Source organism: Ranitomeya variabilis, chromosome 2 (assembly GCF_051348905.1).
Source record: "Ranitomeya variabilis isolate aRanVar5 chromosome 2, aRanVar5.hap1, whole genome shotgun sequence".
Classification (NCBI taxonomy): Eukaryota; Metazoa; Chordata; class Amphibia; order Anura; family Dendrobatidae; genus Ranitomeya; species Ranitomeya variabilis.
The window spans coordinates 60,281,942-60,296,278 of NC_135233.1; the positions used below are offsets into that span (position 1 = coordinate 60,281,942).

The 14,337-nt window shown below is 40.4% G+C and overlaps 1 protein-coding gene across 9 annotated transcripts in view; it reads right to left on the reverse strand.

Annotated features, from left to right (window-relative positions):
• Positions 1-14,337, reverse strand: part of NRXN1 (neurexin 1) — a 1,786,277-nt gene that overhangs the window by 1,669,354 nt on the left and 102,586 nt on the right. The window lies entirely within an intron of this gene.

Genomic DNA, 14,337 nt, shown 5'->3' on the forward strand with positions numbered 1-14,337 from the left:
AGTAACGCATATGTTGTGTATCGCATTCAAATCACATTGTGTGATATCAAATTAATTGATTGATCATAAATTGCAACAGAGAATAAAGTAAAATATTGGGGACAAAAATAACTATAACACTAGAAACCTTTTAAATGTATCACAATATTCTTTACATGAACATGCAATTTGGCCAGTTTGGAATTTTACGTATTGAAAAGAGTTAACTCCTTATCCAGAGGTGGAGACTGAAAGTTAACTCTTGTTAATGGAGAATCATACTGGATATTAATGTTTGGGTCTAAACAAGGTTAAAGGTCAGATTTTATATTATGAACCTTATGTGATGTTTCTCCATTTCTTGGGAATTATCTTTTAGTGGTGTTACTAATCATGTGAGGGAGGAATATACTTCAAGTGGGGCTTTTAAATTGTGTCCTAGCTGTGCTTTATTCAGGTTAAGAGTAAAGAAGGCTTACACTTTGAAGCTCGTCATCCATTTTCTTCTCCCTGTGGACTTATAGTTACTGCAACAACTCTGCTGACATCACGGCATGGCCTCGCATCTCTCACACTATCTTACCCACTGCTCCAGGTCATGATGTGGTTTCTGTTTCATGCCAGCTCCATGTTCTGTGTCTCTGCTCTCTGCATGCTTCATGGCTGTGTGTATAGGGGGGCGGCGCCTGAACTCTCTGGTTCTTATAGGAATCAGGTGCATCTCTCTAATCTGTTCCTGACCAATTGCCAGGAGGCCTCCAGTACTTAGTGCAGCTCCACCCAGTGGTCTGGGCCTGTGCAATGTGTTAGCTCAGTTTGTGTTTAGCTGCTGAGTTTGCCAGGCCTTGCTCTGAGTTACTCCCTCTCTGGAGGCTTTTCTCTGTACTATTGCCTTGATCTTGTTGTCCGCCCTCCAGGAGGCAGAATATCCTGGTCCCTGTGTCTTTGTCCTTGTTTCTTGTCTTGTTCCATTTCCTTGACTGAACTTAGTCTTATCTCGGTCTCCTTGTCTGTGGCTTCTTTCCCTGCTGTGTCTTTCCTCGTGTTCTCAGTCTGCTTACACTCCGCACTCTTGCGGCTCTGCCTGCTCTGTACCTTTGTGGCTTTACCTCTGCTCCGCACTCCTGCGGTTCTGCTCCTTTCTACTCTGCTTATCTTCTGCTGCTGCAGTTATCCCTTGCTGCAGCTCCTCTCCACATTCCTTGTGGCTCTGCACTGCTTTGCTGCAGAAACCTGTCGCTGCAGCTCCTCTCCGTATTCTTTGCGGTTCTGCTCTGCTTAGCTTTTGTTGCTACACTATTTCTTGCTGCTCTACCTTTCCTATCCGCAGCCTTGCGGTTCTCTTCCTGTGTGAACAGGTCCCAACCTGTTCCTTCATTCTCCTTTCCTTCTGGCTTGTTTCCGTACCTACATCTCCTATGTGAACAGGTCCCAACCTGTTCCTTCATACCTCATTCCTTTCTGCTTGTTTCCTTTCCTGCACCTCCTGTGTGAACAGGTCCCTACCTGTTCCTTCATATTTCATATCCGTTGCCGCACCTCCTGTGTGAACAGGTCCCTACCTGTTCCTCCACACTACATATCCATACCTGCACCTCCAGTGTGAACAGGTCCATACCTGTTCCTTCATAAACCACATCAACCAGTCCTGTGTTGTCTGCCGTGCCTTCCAATCCAGTGTTCCTGCCAGTCCTGCCATTCCTGCCATGCCTTCCAGTCCTGTGTTCCTGCCGTCCTAGCCAGTCCTGTGTTTCCTGCCGTCCCTGCCAGTCCTGTGATCCTGCCAGCCCTGTGTTCTCTGCCGTGTCTCTGCCAGCCCTGTGTTCTCTGCCATGTCTCTGCCAGCCCAGTGTCTCAGCCGTGCCAGCCTACTTGTCTGAGTTTCTGCCGTGCTCTTCTGCCAGTCCTGCCTGATGCCCGCACCAATCCTGGTGTTCCTGTCTCCCAAGTAGGATCAGCAGCCACAGCCAGACACCACCCTGGAGTAGCACCTGGCAGCTGCCTGCTGCACAACCCTGACCTCACCATCAGGGGCTCCAGTGAAAACCCAGGCAGCTGTCATAGTCATGCCCCTTCCAGGGTAGTCTGGTTTGTGGCTCGATGGGGCCACAAACCCCTCGAGCTCACGCCCACCAGTCAGGGCATGAGCGTGACAGTTACTTTTTTGGGCTTTCATCCTTGCTATGGATTTTATGGATACAAAATAAAGAATACATTTTTTGACGTGTTGAGTCTACCTTCTTTTGCACTGCTTCATTGCCGCAGATTGAAGATTCGTGTACACATCGGAACAAGTGTGCCAGTTAACCTATTTATCTTTATATGCAAAAGGAAGTTCCTGCACCTATAGTGCTGTTAAAATGCTAACAAAGAGGAACCACCCACAAAAAAACTGGTAAGTTAGAGAACATAAAAATTAACAACACAGTTATAGAACATATCAAACTGGTATAGACTGTGACTGAGAAATGATAGAAGCAAAAATGAATTATAAGGATGTTGTAGTGGCTTTATTGTACTTAGATAAATGTACATAGTATTCAATGAATAGACATAAAAAAATGAACTCAGTAATAAAAACCTAAAATATATGACATCAGAAACATTCATATTGACTTATTGTTTTTGTATTATTAATTCTGGGCTGTCTTGTATTAGTCCCTTGCAATTTTAGAAAGACAAATTGAGTGTGGTTTGTTGCATTCGGCTGTTTTATCTCTGGCCATGACAGTCTACTAATTCAATAGAGTACAATACAAATAATTATATTTAGTGTAAAGTAAGTGTAGAGATAAGCGGTGCACGGATCAATTAAAATCTCGGCCCGCAGTCTGGTTGTTTGATTCAGAAGACATTTATCTTCTCATATACTCAACATCAAATATCATTATGACTTAATTATAAAACAACTTGAAATGAAAAGATGATTTGCAGAATGGGATACTTCACATAAATAAAAAAATAAAACCTGTGGGAAATTAAATTGCAACTAGTTATATCGCACTCCAAAATGTGGCAGAGTATTGGTTTATAACAACACGATCTAAGAAAACGATAAATTACAGCATTAGAAATCATACATAGGTAATGTGGGTTTTTAACTGAGAGGGTGGTATCATTCGGGAGATCAACCTCAATGATATCTTAAAGTAACTCCTTTGTTCTGTGGTTCAAATCTACACAAATGTTACATATCTCTGCTAATTCTTTGCATTTATTTATATGCAATGGTTTTCTAATCTATGTCAAGACACAAATCTATATTCTCCATGCTTCTTTTTTCAGATAAAAATCCATTGTGGGTAGGGATGAGAAGACCGGTGGAAGTTAGGGTTCTGGTACCAGACCCAAATTTTATTACAAAGTTTGGTTCAGATACTAGAACTGTACCCAGAACTTCAAAACAATGGAGTCCCGAATTTTGGGTCAGGGTAAGAAAAAAAAAATTCTCTCTTCGTACTTCCCCGTGAACTCCGAACATTGCAACAGACTTCGAGGGAAAGTCCATGTTTGGTGTTTAGCACCAGACACTAACTGTCCAGTACAAACGCCGAACTCTGAAGATTGGATTTGCTCATCTCTCATTGTGGGAACTCAGATGATGCTGAGCTATAGCTAAAGTCCAATAAGAAGTAGGCTACAGAACACAGTCTGGCAACCCGAAGTTTAGAAGGACTATTTTTTAATCCAAACCATACATTTTGGTCACCGTAAAGGGTTATTTTCAAGTTCTTTAAAGAAGCCCTCCTCCCATCAAAGTTGTTATACTCTTAATATAGTGTAAACATTATATTATATAGCACTGTGTACTTACAATTGCTCATTTTGCCTTTCTATATACCGCATTTTTCGGACTATAACATGCACTGGACCATAAGGTGCACCACAAATTTTCAGAAGTAAAATAGGGAAAAAAAATAATGTGTCAAAGGGGGTCCGTCTTACAGTCCGAATTCAGCTTACCTGTGAAAGGATCGGCACAGGTGGAGGAGTGGTCACAGGAGTTGTTCGGTGGTCCAGGCTGGAGCGGTGGCATCCAGGAAATCCCATCCCAGGCTGGTGCGATGCTCTGTGCTGGGGCAGGGGTGATGGCTCTGTGCTGGGGCAGGAGCCCTGTGCTGGGACAGGGGCTCTGTGTTCCGGGGGTTCTGTGCTCTGGGGCAGGGGCTGTGCTCCGGGGCAGTGGCAGTGGATCTCTGTGCTGTGTGGGGGTTCCACCAGCATTTTGTCAAAGCCCGGAGGCCCCCACTCATCCGTAAATGCCATGTTGCAGTGGCCTCTGGTAACATGGCCTTCAAGATCATGGCCGCCAGGAAGATGGCAGCCAGGCCAGGGGCAGCGCATGCCCAGATTTCAGATCTTGTTGCCGAGATTTGAATCTCAGCATGCACCAGCCCGGTGGCCATCTTCCCGGTGGCCATTTTCCCAGAGGCCACCACAACATGGCATTAACGGAGGAGCGGGGGCCTTCGGGCTTTTACGAAATGCTGATGGAGCCCCCAAGGAGCACAGAGAGCCGCTGCCACTGCCCCGCAGCACAGCCGGCCACCACCACACCACAGAGCTCGGCTGCACCACCACAGCCACACCAGCCTGGTAAGGGAGGCTGCATTGGGACTGCCACCGCTGCCACCGCCACAGGATTTGTAAGTATATTGTGACCATAAGACACCCCCCATTTTCCTAAAGTTTTGGGAAAAAATGCGTCTTATCGTCTGAAAAATAGAGTAGTTATTTATTCTCTTTACAATTAGGTCTATGACATCACATGATTAAAAAAAGACTAGCTGAGTCCTTCTAAGCTCTATGTAGAACCCGGAAGCCTCTTTTCCCTGCACGAGACATCATGAGAACTACAATTTTACATCACTGCAAAATTCCTTGCAGCCCAGCTCCATCTCCTTGTCAACTACTGGCTCAGCTGCTCCCTCCTCCACCCTGTTAGGGACTGTTACAGTTATGACTCATGCAGGGTAGTTTATCTGGTAGCCAGGACCTGGAGTGAAGAGGCCAAAGAAGATGTATGCTAACAGGGAAGGTGAAAGGAAGTGGTGTGGAGGATTGAACAGAGAGATGTAGGGATGGCATGAGGGGTGAGTGGTGAGGCGAGTACCATTATTATTTTCTTTAACCACTTGCCCTTGCCCTCTACAATTCAGCAAAATGGTGGCTGAAGCTGGAAGCCATTTTTCTAAATTTGTAAGGAGCGAAATATAAATAAAAAAACATTCTGGTGAATACATTTTTTTTTCCAATTCCTCTCGAATAAATTCGCTAATCTCTAGCACCAAGGATGCCTGGTGGTAACTATGCCAAGAGGTCTTTTCCTTCATACTGCTGTCAAACAGGCAGAAGTGAGTGCTATAACACCACTACAAGATGTTATTAGGCTATTAGGTGTTCCTGTCATTTCATCTTCCTCAGTACCAATAATAGGGAAGTGTACTGTAGCTTCAGAGACCATTAACTCTACTTTGGAGAGCAACATACATGGAGTGTTTATCACAAGCAGCAATTACAGGAACAGCTGGCTTCCTATATTAAGTAAAATCTGAGAATAACACCATGAAATGAGCCACTCAGTTAAATGGTAAGTGAAGAATATACATTAACAATAATGAGGGTCCCATATTTCCGAGAAATTACGACCTAGTGAGGAACAATTGCTGAAGGTAATTTTAAAAGTTACTTACATAAGTAACTTTACTTATTTTGTAGAATAAGTGGAATATAAAATAGAAGTAATGACATATATAAATAATAAATTATTATTATTATTATTATTATTATTATTATTAATAATAATAACAACAATGTTATTAAGAATATATAATATAAAAGACAATAGCAAATTATTATTCAAGGATGCTTTTGTTTCTATGGAGCAAATACACTTGAACATGATCTCCTTGATGCTAACCATCACACATCCTTTTTTTCATATGGATATCCTTTGGGGGGGTGGGGAGGGGGTGCATAGATCATGGACCCATTTTAATCAATGGGATTTTTCGCACATCCTTTTATTTGCTGGAAATGTAAGCCCTATAACTTAAATACAAGTGGTTCCCACCAACACTTGTTCTATTTTTGAGCTTACACATGCACTTCAGAGCACAATTGAGCATGGGATCTTAAAAAGCTATGTCCACATTAAAATATATTAATGTTTGGATTACATATTAATGGAGAAATTGAAGCAACTTAGTATATAGTCTTTATAAAAAATCTATCATTTTAATTTATGTCTCCTATGAAGGTCGATGCATCTCCATGGTAACAGACCACAAACTCTAACCCTGAAGTTAAATTCTCTTACTTCTGTCTCTTTCTTTATCCTAACCTACCAAATATATTCACTGAAGAAGTAAATAAGGACATAAGGCAAAAAGTACAGTATGATTTCAATGTCAGACTACGCAAGGTTTAATTGTTGTCTGTTACCATGGAGATGCACCGGGTTTGCAGAAAGTTTTAAACAAGCATATTTGCAATAGTTTTTTTTGTTTGAGGTTTTGTTTATTGCCTTTAGAACAATAAAAAAATAATTGCAAAGAAGGACAACGCTTTTGACATTTTCCTCTCGGGCATACAATACTGTATGAGCAGGTCCTTGTTTGTGCATTTTTTACTTATTAGTATTGAAAAGTTATAAAGGCTAAATTTGTAATTTCAGGATCAAACACCCCTTTCCCTAAAAGGATATTTTCTGGGATTGTATATAAAAATGTCCCGATGGTAGGGAATGTTGCAAAATAAATGACAATTACTCATCCCTTAAAGGGATTATCCAGGACTAATTATTTTTACTATGGGCCTAAGAAATAACAGGCAGAAAGTTGCTAACTACCCGCCTGTTTCTGCTTGGTGTCATCTCAGACAGGTCATGAACGATGAGATAGCCGGGAAGCAGAAGTCAATCAGCATGACATTGGCAATCACGCCCCGTCAACTGAGCAGAAGTGAGGCAGCTGTTGTCGATGAGACATCAGTCACGATCAGTGGAAGCCGCAGAATCACCATCAGGAGCAATCGGTGACTGCTCTGAGCAGGCAGAAATCGGCAGCAGACAGAACAGGCAGGTAGTTAGCAAGTTCTTAGACTCTAGGTAAAATAATAAAATAGTCTTGTGTAAACTTTTCAAATTATTTTGCTCCTGCAGTGCCACTTTGGTGTTTCTCGTTAGTACAGGAAGTGATAAAATCCTGTCCATCACTCATTTGGCAGCTGCAGCCAATCAGTGTACAGCACTTGGCAACTAAGGGCATGATTGGATGCAGTGATCACTTGACTGATGGACAGGACAAGTGGAGGAGTGGAGGCTGATTATAAGGGAAAGTATTTTTTTTTCCTTAAACCTTTTTCTGGGGGCAATTTTGCTATGAGGTAAAAAGACTTTAAGGTCTTGTGAGGAATCTTGCACATAAAAATGTACAAGGGTTTTGATGGCAGTTTGATGTGTCCTCACGAGAACTTCTATCTTTAGAAATGATGGGTAATGGTTAGTACAATGGTAGGAAAGTGGTGACTTTGAATAGGATTTGAAACTGTTCTGCACTCAGATTTTGGGAATTATCTTTCACTTTCCCTACCTTGTACAATTATGGGAGGATTTAATCATGCACATTTCATCTCTGTTTTTATGTATTCTATGAGGAACCTCACAACAAAGAAAACAAATAATTGTGTTATTTTCAAATGTTTTTATTTTGATATTTTTTAGGATTATGGCTTTCTATTTAATATCGTATCCAGTGAGACACAAAGCTGGACTCATTGACTCTTAACCTTATCGTTGCATTGAGGAGTAAAAAAAAAACATGTATATAAATTCCTAAGTGCAAAGGGACAGTATTATCCTATATTCTATTAAATCAGGTATAATTATGCTACCTTAATGGATGATTTAGCATGGCTTAGTATCCTTTGAGAATGCCAAGGGCACTTCATGCTAACAAGGTCGACTGTCTCCTGGTAATGGCCACCTAGTCTGGTGTTGCAACTGAATCCATCATTTTTATGACACAAATACAATGGCAACTTGTTAGGTTAGCATTTCCCAGAAAAAAAGGGCATTAAAGGAATAACGATGAGGCCATTTGTAACATGCTGCATTAAAAGAGACATTAAGGCCTTGATTGGCACATTAAAATCGTTTCATCCGTATATGCTATTTTTAACAATAAGAAAGCATTTAAGAGTAAGAGACTATTTAATATGTCCTTACGTGATTTGTACGGCAAATGTATGGTTCTATACTTTCTATGTATGTTGATAAAATGGAAGGATAAAAGCTTATACATTGGGTAAATGGTTAGTTATGTGGGGATCTGGTTATTTACATCGCTCACCTAAATAAAAAAGGCTACACCTAGAGATGGATAATTAATTTGTGGTACTCAGGGCCATCAGCCAGGTCAGAAGTCTCTAGCCTCTGGATGGGAGGCTCGTAATTCTCTTACCTTCCGGGAGCCTCAGCATGATTTTTTATTACCAGGGCTGGCATGACATCATCTTTGTGGCATGTTGCACAGATGACGGCTTGCTATCCTGGCTAATCAAGATTTGTGTCTGGATCCTGGAAAGTAAGAGATTTGTGAGACTCCCGTTCCAGCAGCCACAGACTAATGACCTGGCCGATGGAACAGAGTCCTGCGAATTGATGTGCCAATCTCTACTTACTACTCTTATAATAAATCCTACAAACAACTGTGCCACAAGATTGAATATCATGAGTGTGACAATCACATAAGTAATAACATTTGAAGACTTTATTCCTCAATTGTATAAAAAGCATTAATGGTAGGCATTATGTGATGAGTTCTTGGCGAAGACACAAAATAATGACACCATGGTTTACAGTAAATATCACGATATCAGAACGCACTGAACTTGGACCTGGCATATCACAAAAAGCAAATATAGGAAATATTAAAGCCTGCTGGTAGAGAAGGATATATACACTCTGGACACTACAGTGATATAGCCACAAGATGGCATATCAGTAAGAAAACAGTGTTCTCGCATCACTTGTCCAGATGTCGAAAAGAGAGGGAAAGCTGCTTGAGTATAGATGGTTGAGCAAGATCCAAAGTCCTTTAGCATACATAAAGTGCAAAATAGGGCTTACTCAGGTATGAACAAAAGATGGTGTGCACATGTACCATCACCCCAACGCACGTTTCGCGTGTTGACTCCCTTGGGGGGCACTGACAACACTGTTTTCTTACTGATTTGACATCTTGTGGATATATCATGGTAATTTCCAGTGTGCATATATCCATTTCTACCACCAGGATTTGATAATTCCTACATTGGCTTTCTGTGATATGCTAGGTCCAAGTCCAGTGCGTTCTAATATTGCAATATTTACTGTAAGCCATGGTGTCGTTCTATTGTGTCTTCACCAATAACTCATCACATAATGTCTAGCATTAATGTTTTTTTTTTTATAAAATTGAGACATAAAGTCTTCAAATTTTACTACCAATGTGATTGTCACTCTCATGATATTTGACCTTGGGGCACAGTGCTCCAATTTTTTGTAGGATTTGTAGTAGTGAGTCCCCCTCACTTTGTTCTCCCCTTCTTGGGAATATTATACACATGTATATCAAGATTGTCGGTTCTTGTTAAAGTACTAACATAATGTCTACCATGTTTTTTTATACCTGCATTGGGAGCCACCATCATTTCAAAATGAATTTCACATAAACTAGAAGAGAGTGCAGATAGTGTCTAGAAATCCATTATAAAATGGTGTAAAGGTCGGGAACCAAATTTTAAATGGGATTCAATAATAATAATATTGATGCAAAGTGCTGGAAAGCACACACCTTTAGTTATCGTAGTACCATAATGGCAACTAAAGGAAACTATTAGTTCGGTCTCTTATGAAGTATGTGTGGGCAGCATGCTGGCTCAGTGGTTAGCACTTTTGATTTGCAGCTCTGGGGTCCTGGGTTCATCTCTCACCAATGACAAGGAGTTTGTATGTTTTCCACATGTTTGCGTGTGTTCCTCCAGGTTCTCTGATTTACTCCCACACTCCAAAGACATACTGATAGGGATTCTAGATCATGAGCCCCAATGGGGACAGTCATGATAATGTCAGGGATTGTCAACCTTTGCTGACATTTTAATTGTGTGTAACCGGGGCTAAAAATTATGTACCGTTCTATAGCCTAGGTGTTGCACTGACTATTGGTGGCTTAAGAATAAGTAAACTGAAAATTCATCATTCAACCCGCAATGGCAGCATCAAAAAAGTTGGTAGCTCTTTAGTCTGTCTTTTTTTGAACTTCTCTCAGCTGATTTGTCACCACAGATCATATCAAAAGTGAATGTCCCGGGAAACAAAAAGCCCGTAAAAGCCAAATGGGTGCAACATTTTTAATGAAACCCAACTGCAATAATGATATTAAGTTTCCAATATATGCATTTATTTAAAAAAAAAAAAAATCTCCAAAGGTGGACAACCCCTTTCGAACCAGATTGTGAAGAGTTATACTTTATCCTAAAAGTACCGTCACACTAAACGACTTTGCAACGAGAACGACAACGATCCGTGACGTTGCAGCGTCCTGGATAGCGATATCATTGTGTTTGACACGCAGCAGCGATCTGGATCCTGCTGTGATATCGCTGGTCGTTGCTGAAAGTCCAGAACTTTATTTGGTCGTCAGATCGGCGTGTATCGTCGTGTTTGACAGCAAAAGCAACGATGCCAGCAATGTTTTACAATGGTAACCAGGGTAAATATCGGGTTACTAAGTGCAGGGTCGGGCTTAGTAACCCGATATTTACCCTGGTTACCATTGTAAAAGTAAAAAAAAAAACACTACATACTCACCCTCTGATGTCTGTCACGTCCCCCGGCGTCCGCGCTGCTGCTCAGAGCTTCCTGCACTGAATGTGTCAGTGCCGGACGTAAAGCAAAGCACAGCGGTGACGTCACCGCTGTGCTTTCCGGCTGGCACTTACACAGTGCAGAGAAGCACAGCGCCGGGGGACGCGACAGACACGGCAATGTAAGTATGTACTGTTTTTTTTTTTTTTACTTTTACACTGGTAACCAGGGTAAACATCGGGTTACTATGCACGGCCCTGCGCTTAGTAACCCGATGTTTACCCTGGTTACCCAGGGACTTTGGCATCGTTGGTCGCTGGAGAGCTGTCTGTGTGACAGCTCTCCAGCGACCACACAGCGACGCTGCAGCGATCGGCATTGTTGTCGATATTGCTGCAGCGTCGCTTAATGTGACGGTACCTTAAGACACAGGCACTGAGTGTGGGCTTATACATTTGTAAGTGAGGTTTAAAATCATGTGGACTATCTAGTCAGCATTAAAAACTCTTCAATGTTCTCCCTTATCATAGATATGCTAATTACCACTTAATTAGTCATTTAAATATGTCTATTTGTAGTTTAATGCTGAACAACATACTGTATACAGACCGAAATTCAGTAACTAAACTTTTTGATCTCCTTTAGAAACATGTAGCAAGTTTTTCCGTCAATGCTAGATATGCTAGATGCATTGAAGATAATGAAAATAAATCTCCATCAGCATAAACAAGGACACCGACTGACATTGGTGGAAAGAAAATTAAATCAAATTGCTGCAATTATAAAATAATAGGGTCAAAGATGACATTTTAATTTTCAGCCTTTAAATTAGAACTAATGACTTCAGACAAGTATTTCTTGATTGATGAGATACAATAGCATGTCCAAATTCATTACTTTTAGAACAACAAAACAGGAATTGAAATGACTCTATTATTGGGAAGTGTACACTGTGCCGGTGCTGGGAGTAATGCTAAAGCCGATATCTCTTCATGTTTGAGTTCTGCTGTCTTGTGAAAAAGCTTATTGATCACTTAACCTTAGAAACTTTGCACGCACGTCTAACTGTATCGTCTGCAACTTTGGATATAATGAACCGGCTGCTTATTTTAGTGGAACTTCATAGATAAGACAAATGGTTTTACAATTTATGTAAGTGATTTATTGTATTAGAAGGAACAAGTTTACTGTTTTTAAGTCATTTGATAAACAAAAAATAGAAGATTTGGTGGCCAACTCAAGATTTGACCGAAATTTCCCTTATGTTACGTGATATGTCCTCGAGACTAGATGTGGGAAGAGTCGAAAAGGTCAGATCCATATTTCTAGCGACCATCTTAGTGTGCACTTATCCTGAAACTGGGCAAGCCATTACTTTCTCTTTTGGTTGGAGACTGACTTGAAACTCAGAGTTCATCGTGGACTATTTGGTGTGGAAAAAGGAGTAGCATTACAATATTATTATTAAGCTTACTTATATTGTGCTGTCATATTCCGCAGCATTTTACAGATATTGTCACAACCTAGATTCCCTATCATTGTGTCTTTTGAGTATGGGAGGAAACCAGAGAACACCAATGCAAACAGGGGGAAACTCCTTGCTGATGTTGATCTTGGTGGGATTTGAACCCAGGACTCCAGAGCTGCAAAGCAACAGTGCTAACCACTGAGCCATGGTGTTGCCCTATGAAAAGCAACTAGGAGAATGTTTTATCGACCTTTGGGTTCTGGGTCCAGTATGGTATGTTTCCGCTGCCTAAAGTAAAATACTTCAAAGGTATTATCACCCTTCTTTAAAGGAAACCTGTCAGACAATTCATGATGCCCAATCCAAAGGCAGTATGAATTGCAGCTTGGCTGTATACTTGAACTGGCATGTCAGAGAAAATATACTTTGAAGATCCAGCTAGGGACTATAGCTGGAGACCAGTTCGGCCACCTGCTCTTGGCCGGATCTTCACAATACTGCCGCAGATGAGTGACAGGGTTCTCTTCCACATGTACATAGGGAGAGACCTGTCAATCAGCTGCTGCAGCAGTGCTGGAAAGGGCTTTCCAAGGTTACCCCCAGACTAATCTGTTGTCCGGCTATGGTCTACTGTTGAATCTTCAAAATGTAATTTCCCTGAAACATCGTAATGCTTGAGCAGCATGAATCTGCTGACATGTTCCCTTTAAGAATAGTGAACTTGGATAGGGTTGTCTTCCTTGACCCATGACTAATAATCAAATTCTATTACTTTTCATGTAGTTCATAATCCAACCAGTCCCTTACTGTTGAATACAATCAATTTTCTCCTTTGTGTAGACTTTACTTTGCAATTAAGCATACCCCATTTCTAAAAATTCAAACTAAATTCTTCCATCTTTAGAATTGTCCATGATTTGAAATTAATGAAAGGAACAAACTACTTCTTGCAGATAATTAAACATTTCCTAAATCTGAAACATCCATACACTAATGTTTCCTAATGACAGGTACCTTTATAAAGTTTGATTGGGGGGTTAACACCAAACCTAAAAACATTAAAAAAAAATGTCAGGATAAGTGCAATGACTCGAGATGCAGGTTGGAGTTTAAAAAATGTTTGTAGATCTGACTGACTTAAAAGTTTCTGGTTATGGGGGATTTGTATTTTAGGTCTGTAATTGGGACCCCATCAATTACAACAACAAAAAGGTCAATCGCTCCTTCGTTTTCCTTTTAACTTGTATTTAGGAGATCTTGGAATATTTTAAGATTTTGAAGCTAAATTTGCTGGCACTCTCTCAGACTTTTATGAATCTTGATATACATATATCTTTGATATTTCAGAAGGTTTATAAAATTCAAAGTCAGCTTTAAGCAGCAACCGCTGTATTTGTAATGTAATATTAATGACGTGACCTAATGTTATTACCATGGAAATGTTTTACACACTGCTAACGGTATCTAAGGAAACTGTCTAGATTAAATATCCTTAAATCCTTAAATCTAGGTTTATATAAAAAAGATTGGAAAGTATTTATCAATAACACCATAACAAAATTGAACTCAAACAGTATATTGAAGAATGTTTAAACTGTCCTCAGTTATACTTAAAGGAATATTCCCATCTCCAAGATACTATCCCAATATGTAGTAGGTATAATAATAATAATATTAGTAAATACCTCCAATTAGAAATTTAGTATAGTTCTACAGATGTTATGTCACTTACCCCATGTCCAGGGCATTGCAGTAGCTTAGGTATCCATGGTTACGTCCAGTCATATAATATTAGTGACAGCTAGTTAGACAACTCTCAGTGGTCATAACTATGGATATCTAAGCTACTGCTATGCCCTGGACATGAGGTAAGCGACATAGCAAATCTGTAGAACTATACTAAATTTCAAATTGGAGGTATTTGCTAATATTATTATTATACCTACTACGTATTGGGATAGGATTTTGGAGATGGGAATACCCCTTTAATATAAAACAGTTGTAAGGAACAAAACAAGCACAGTAACAAGAAAACATGGAC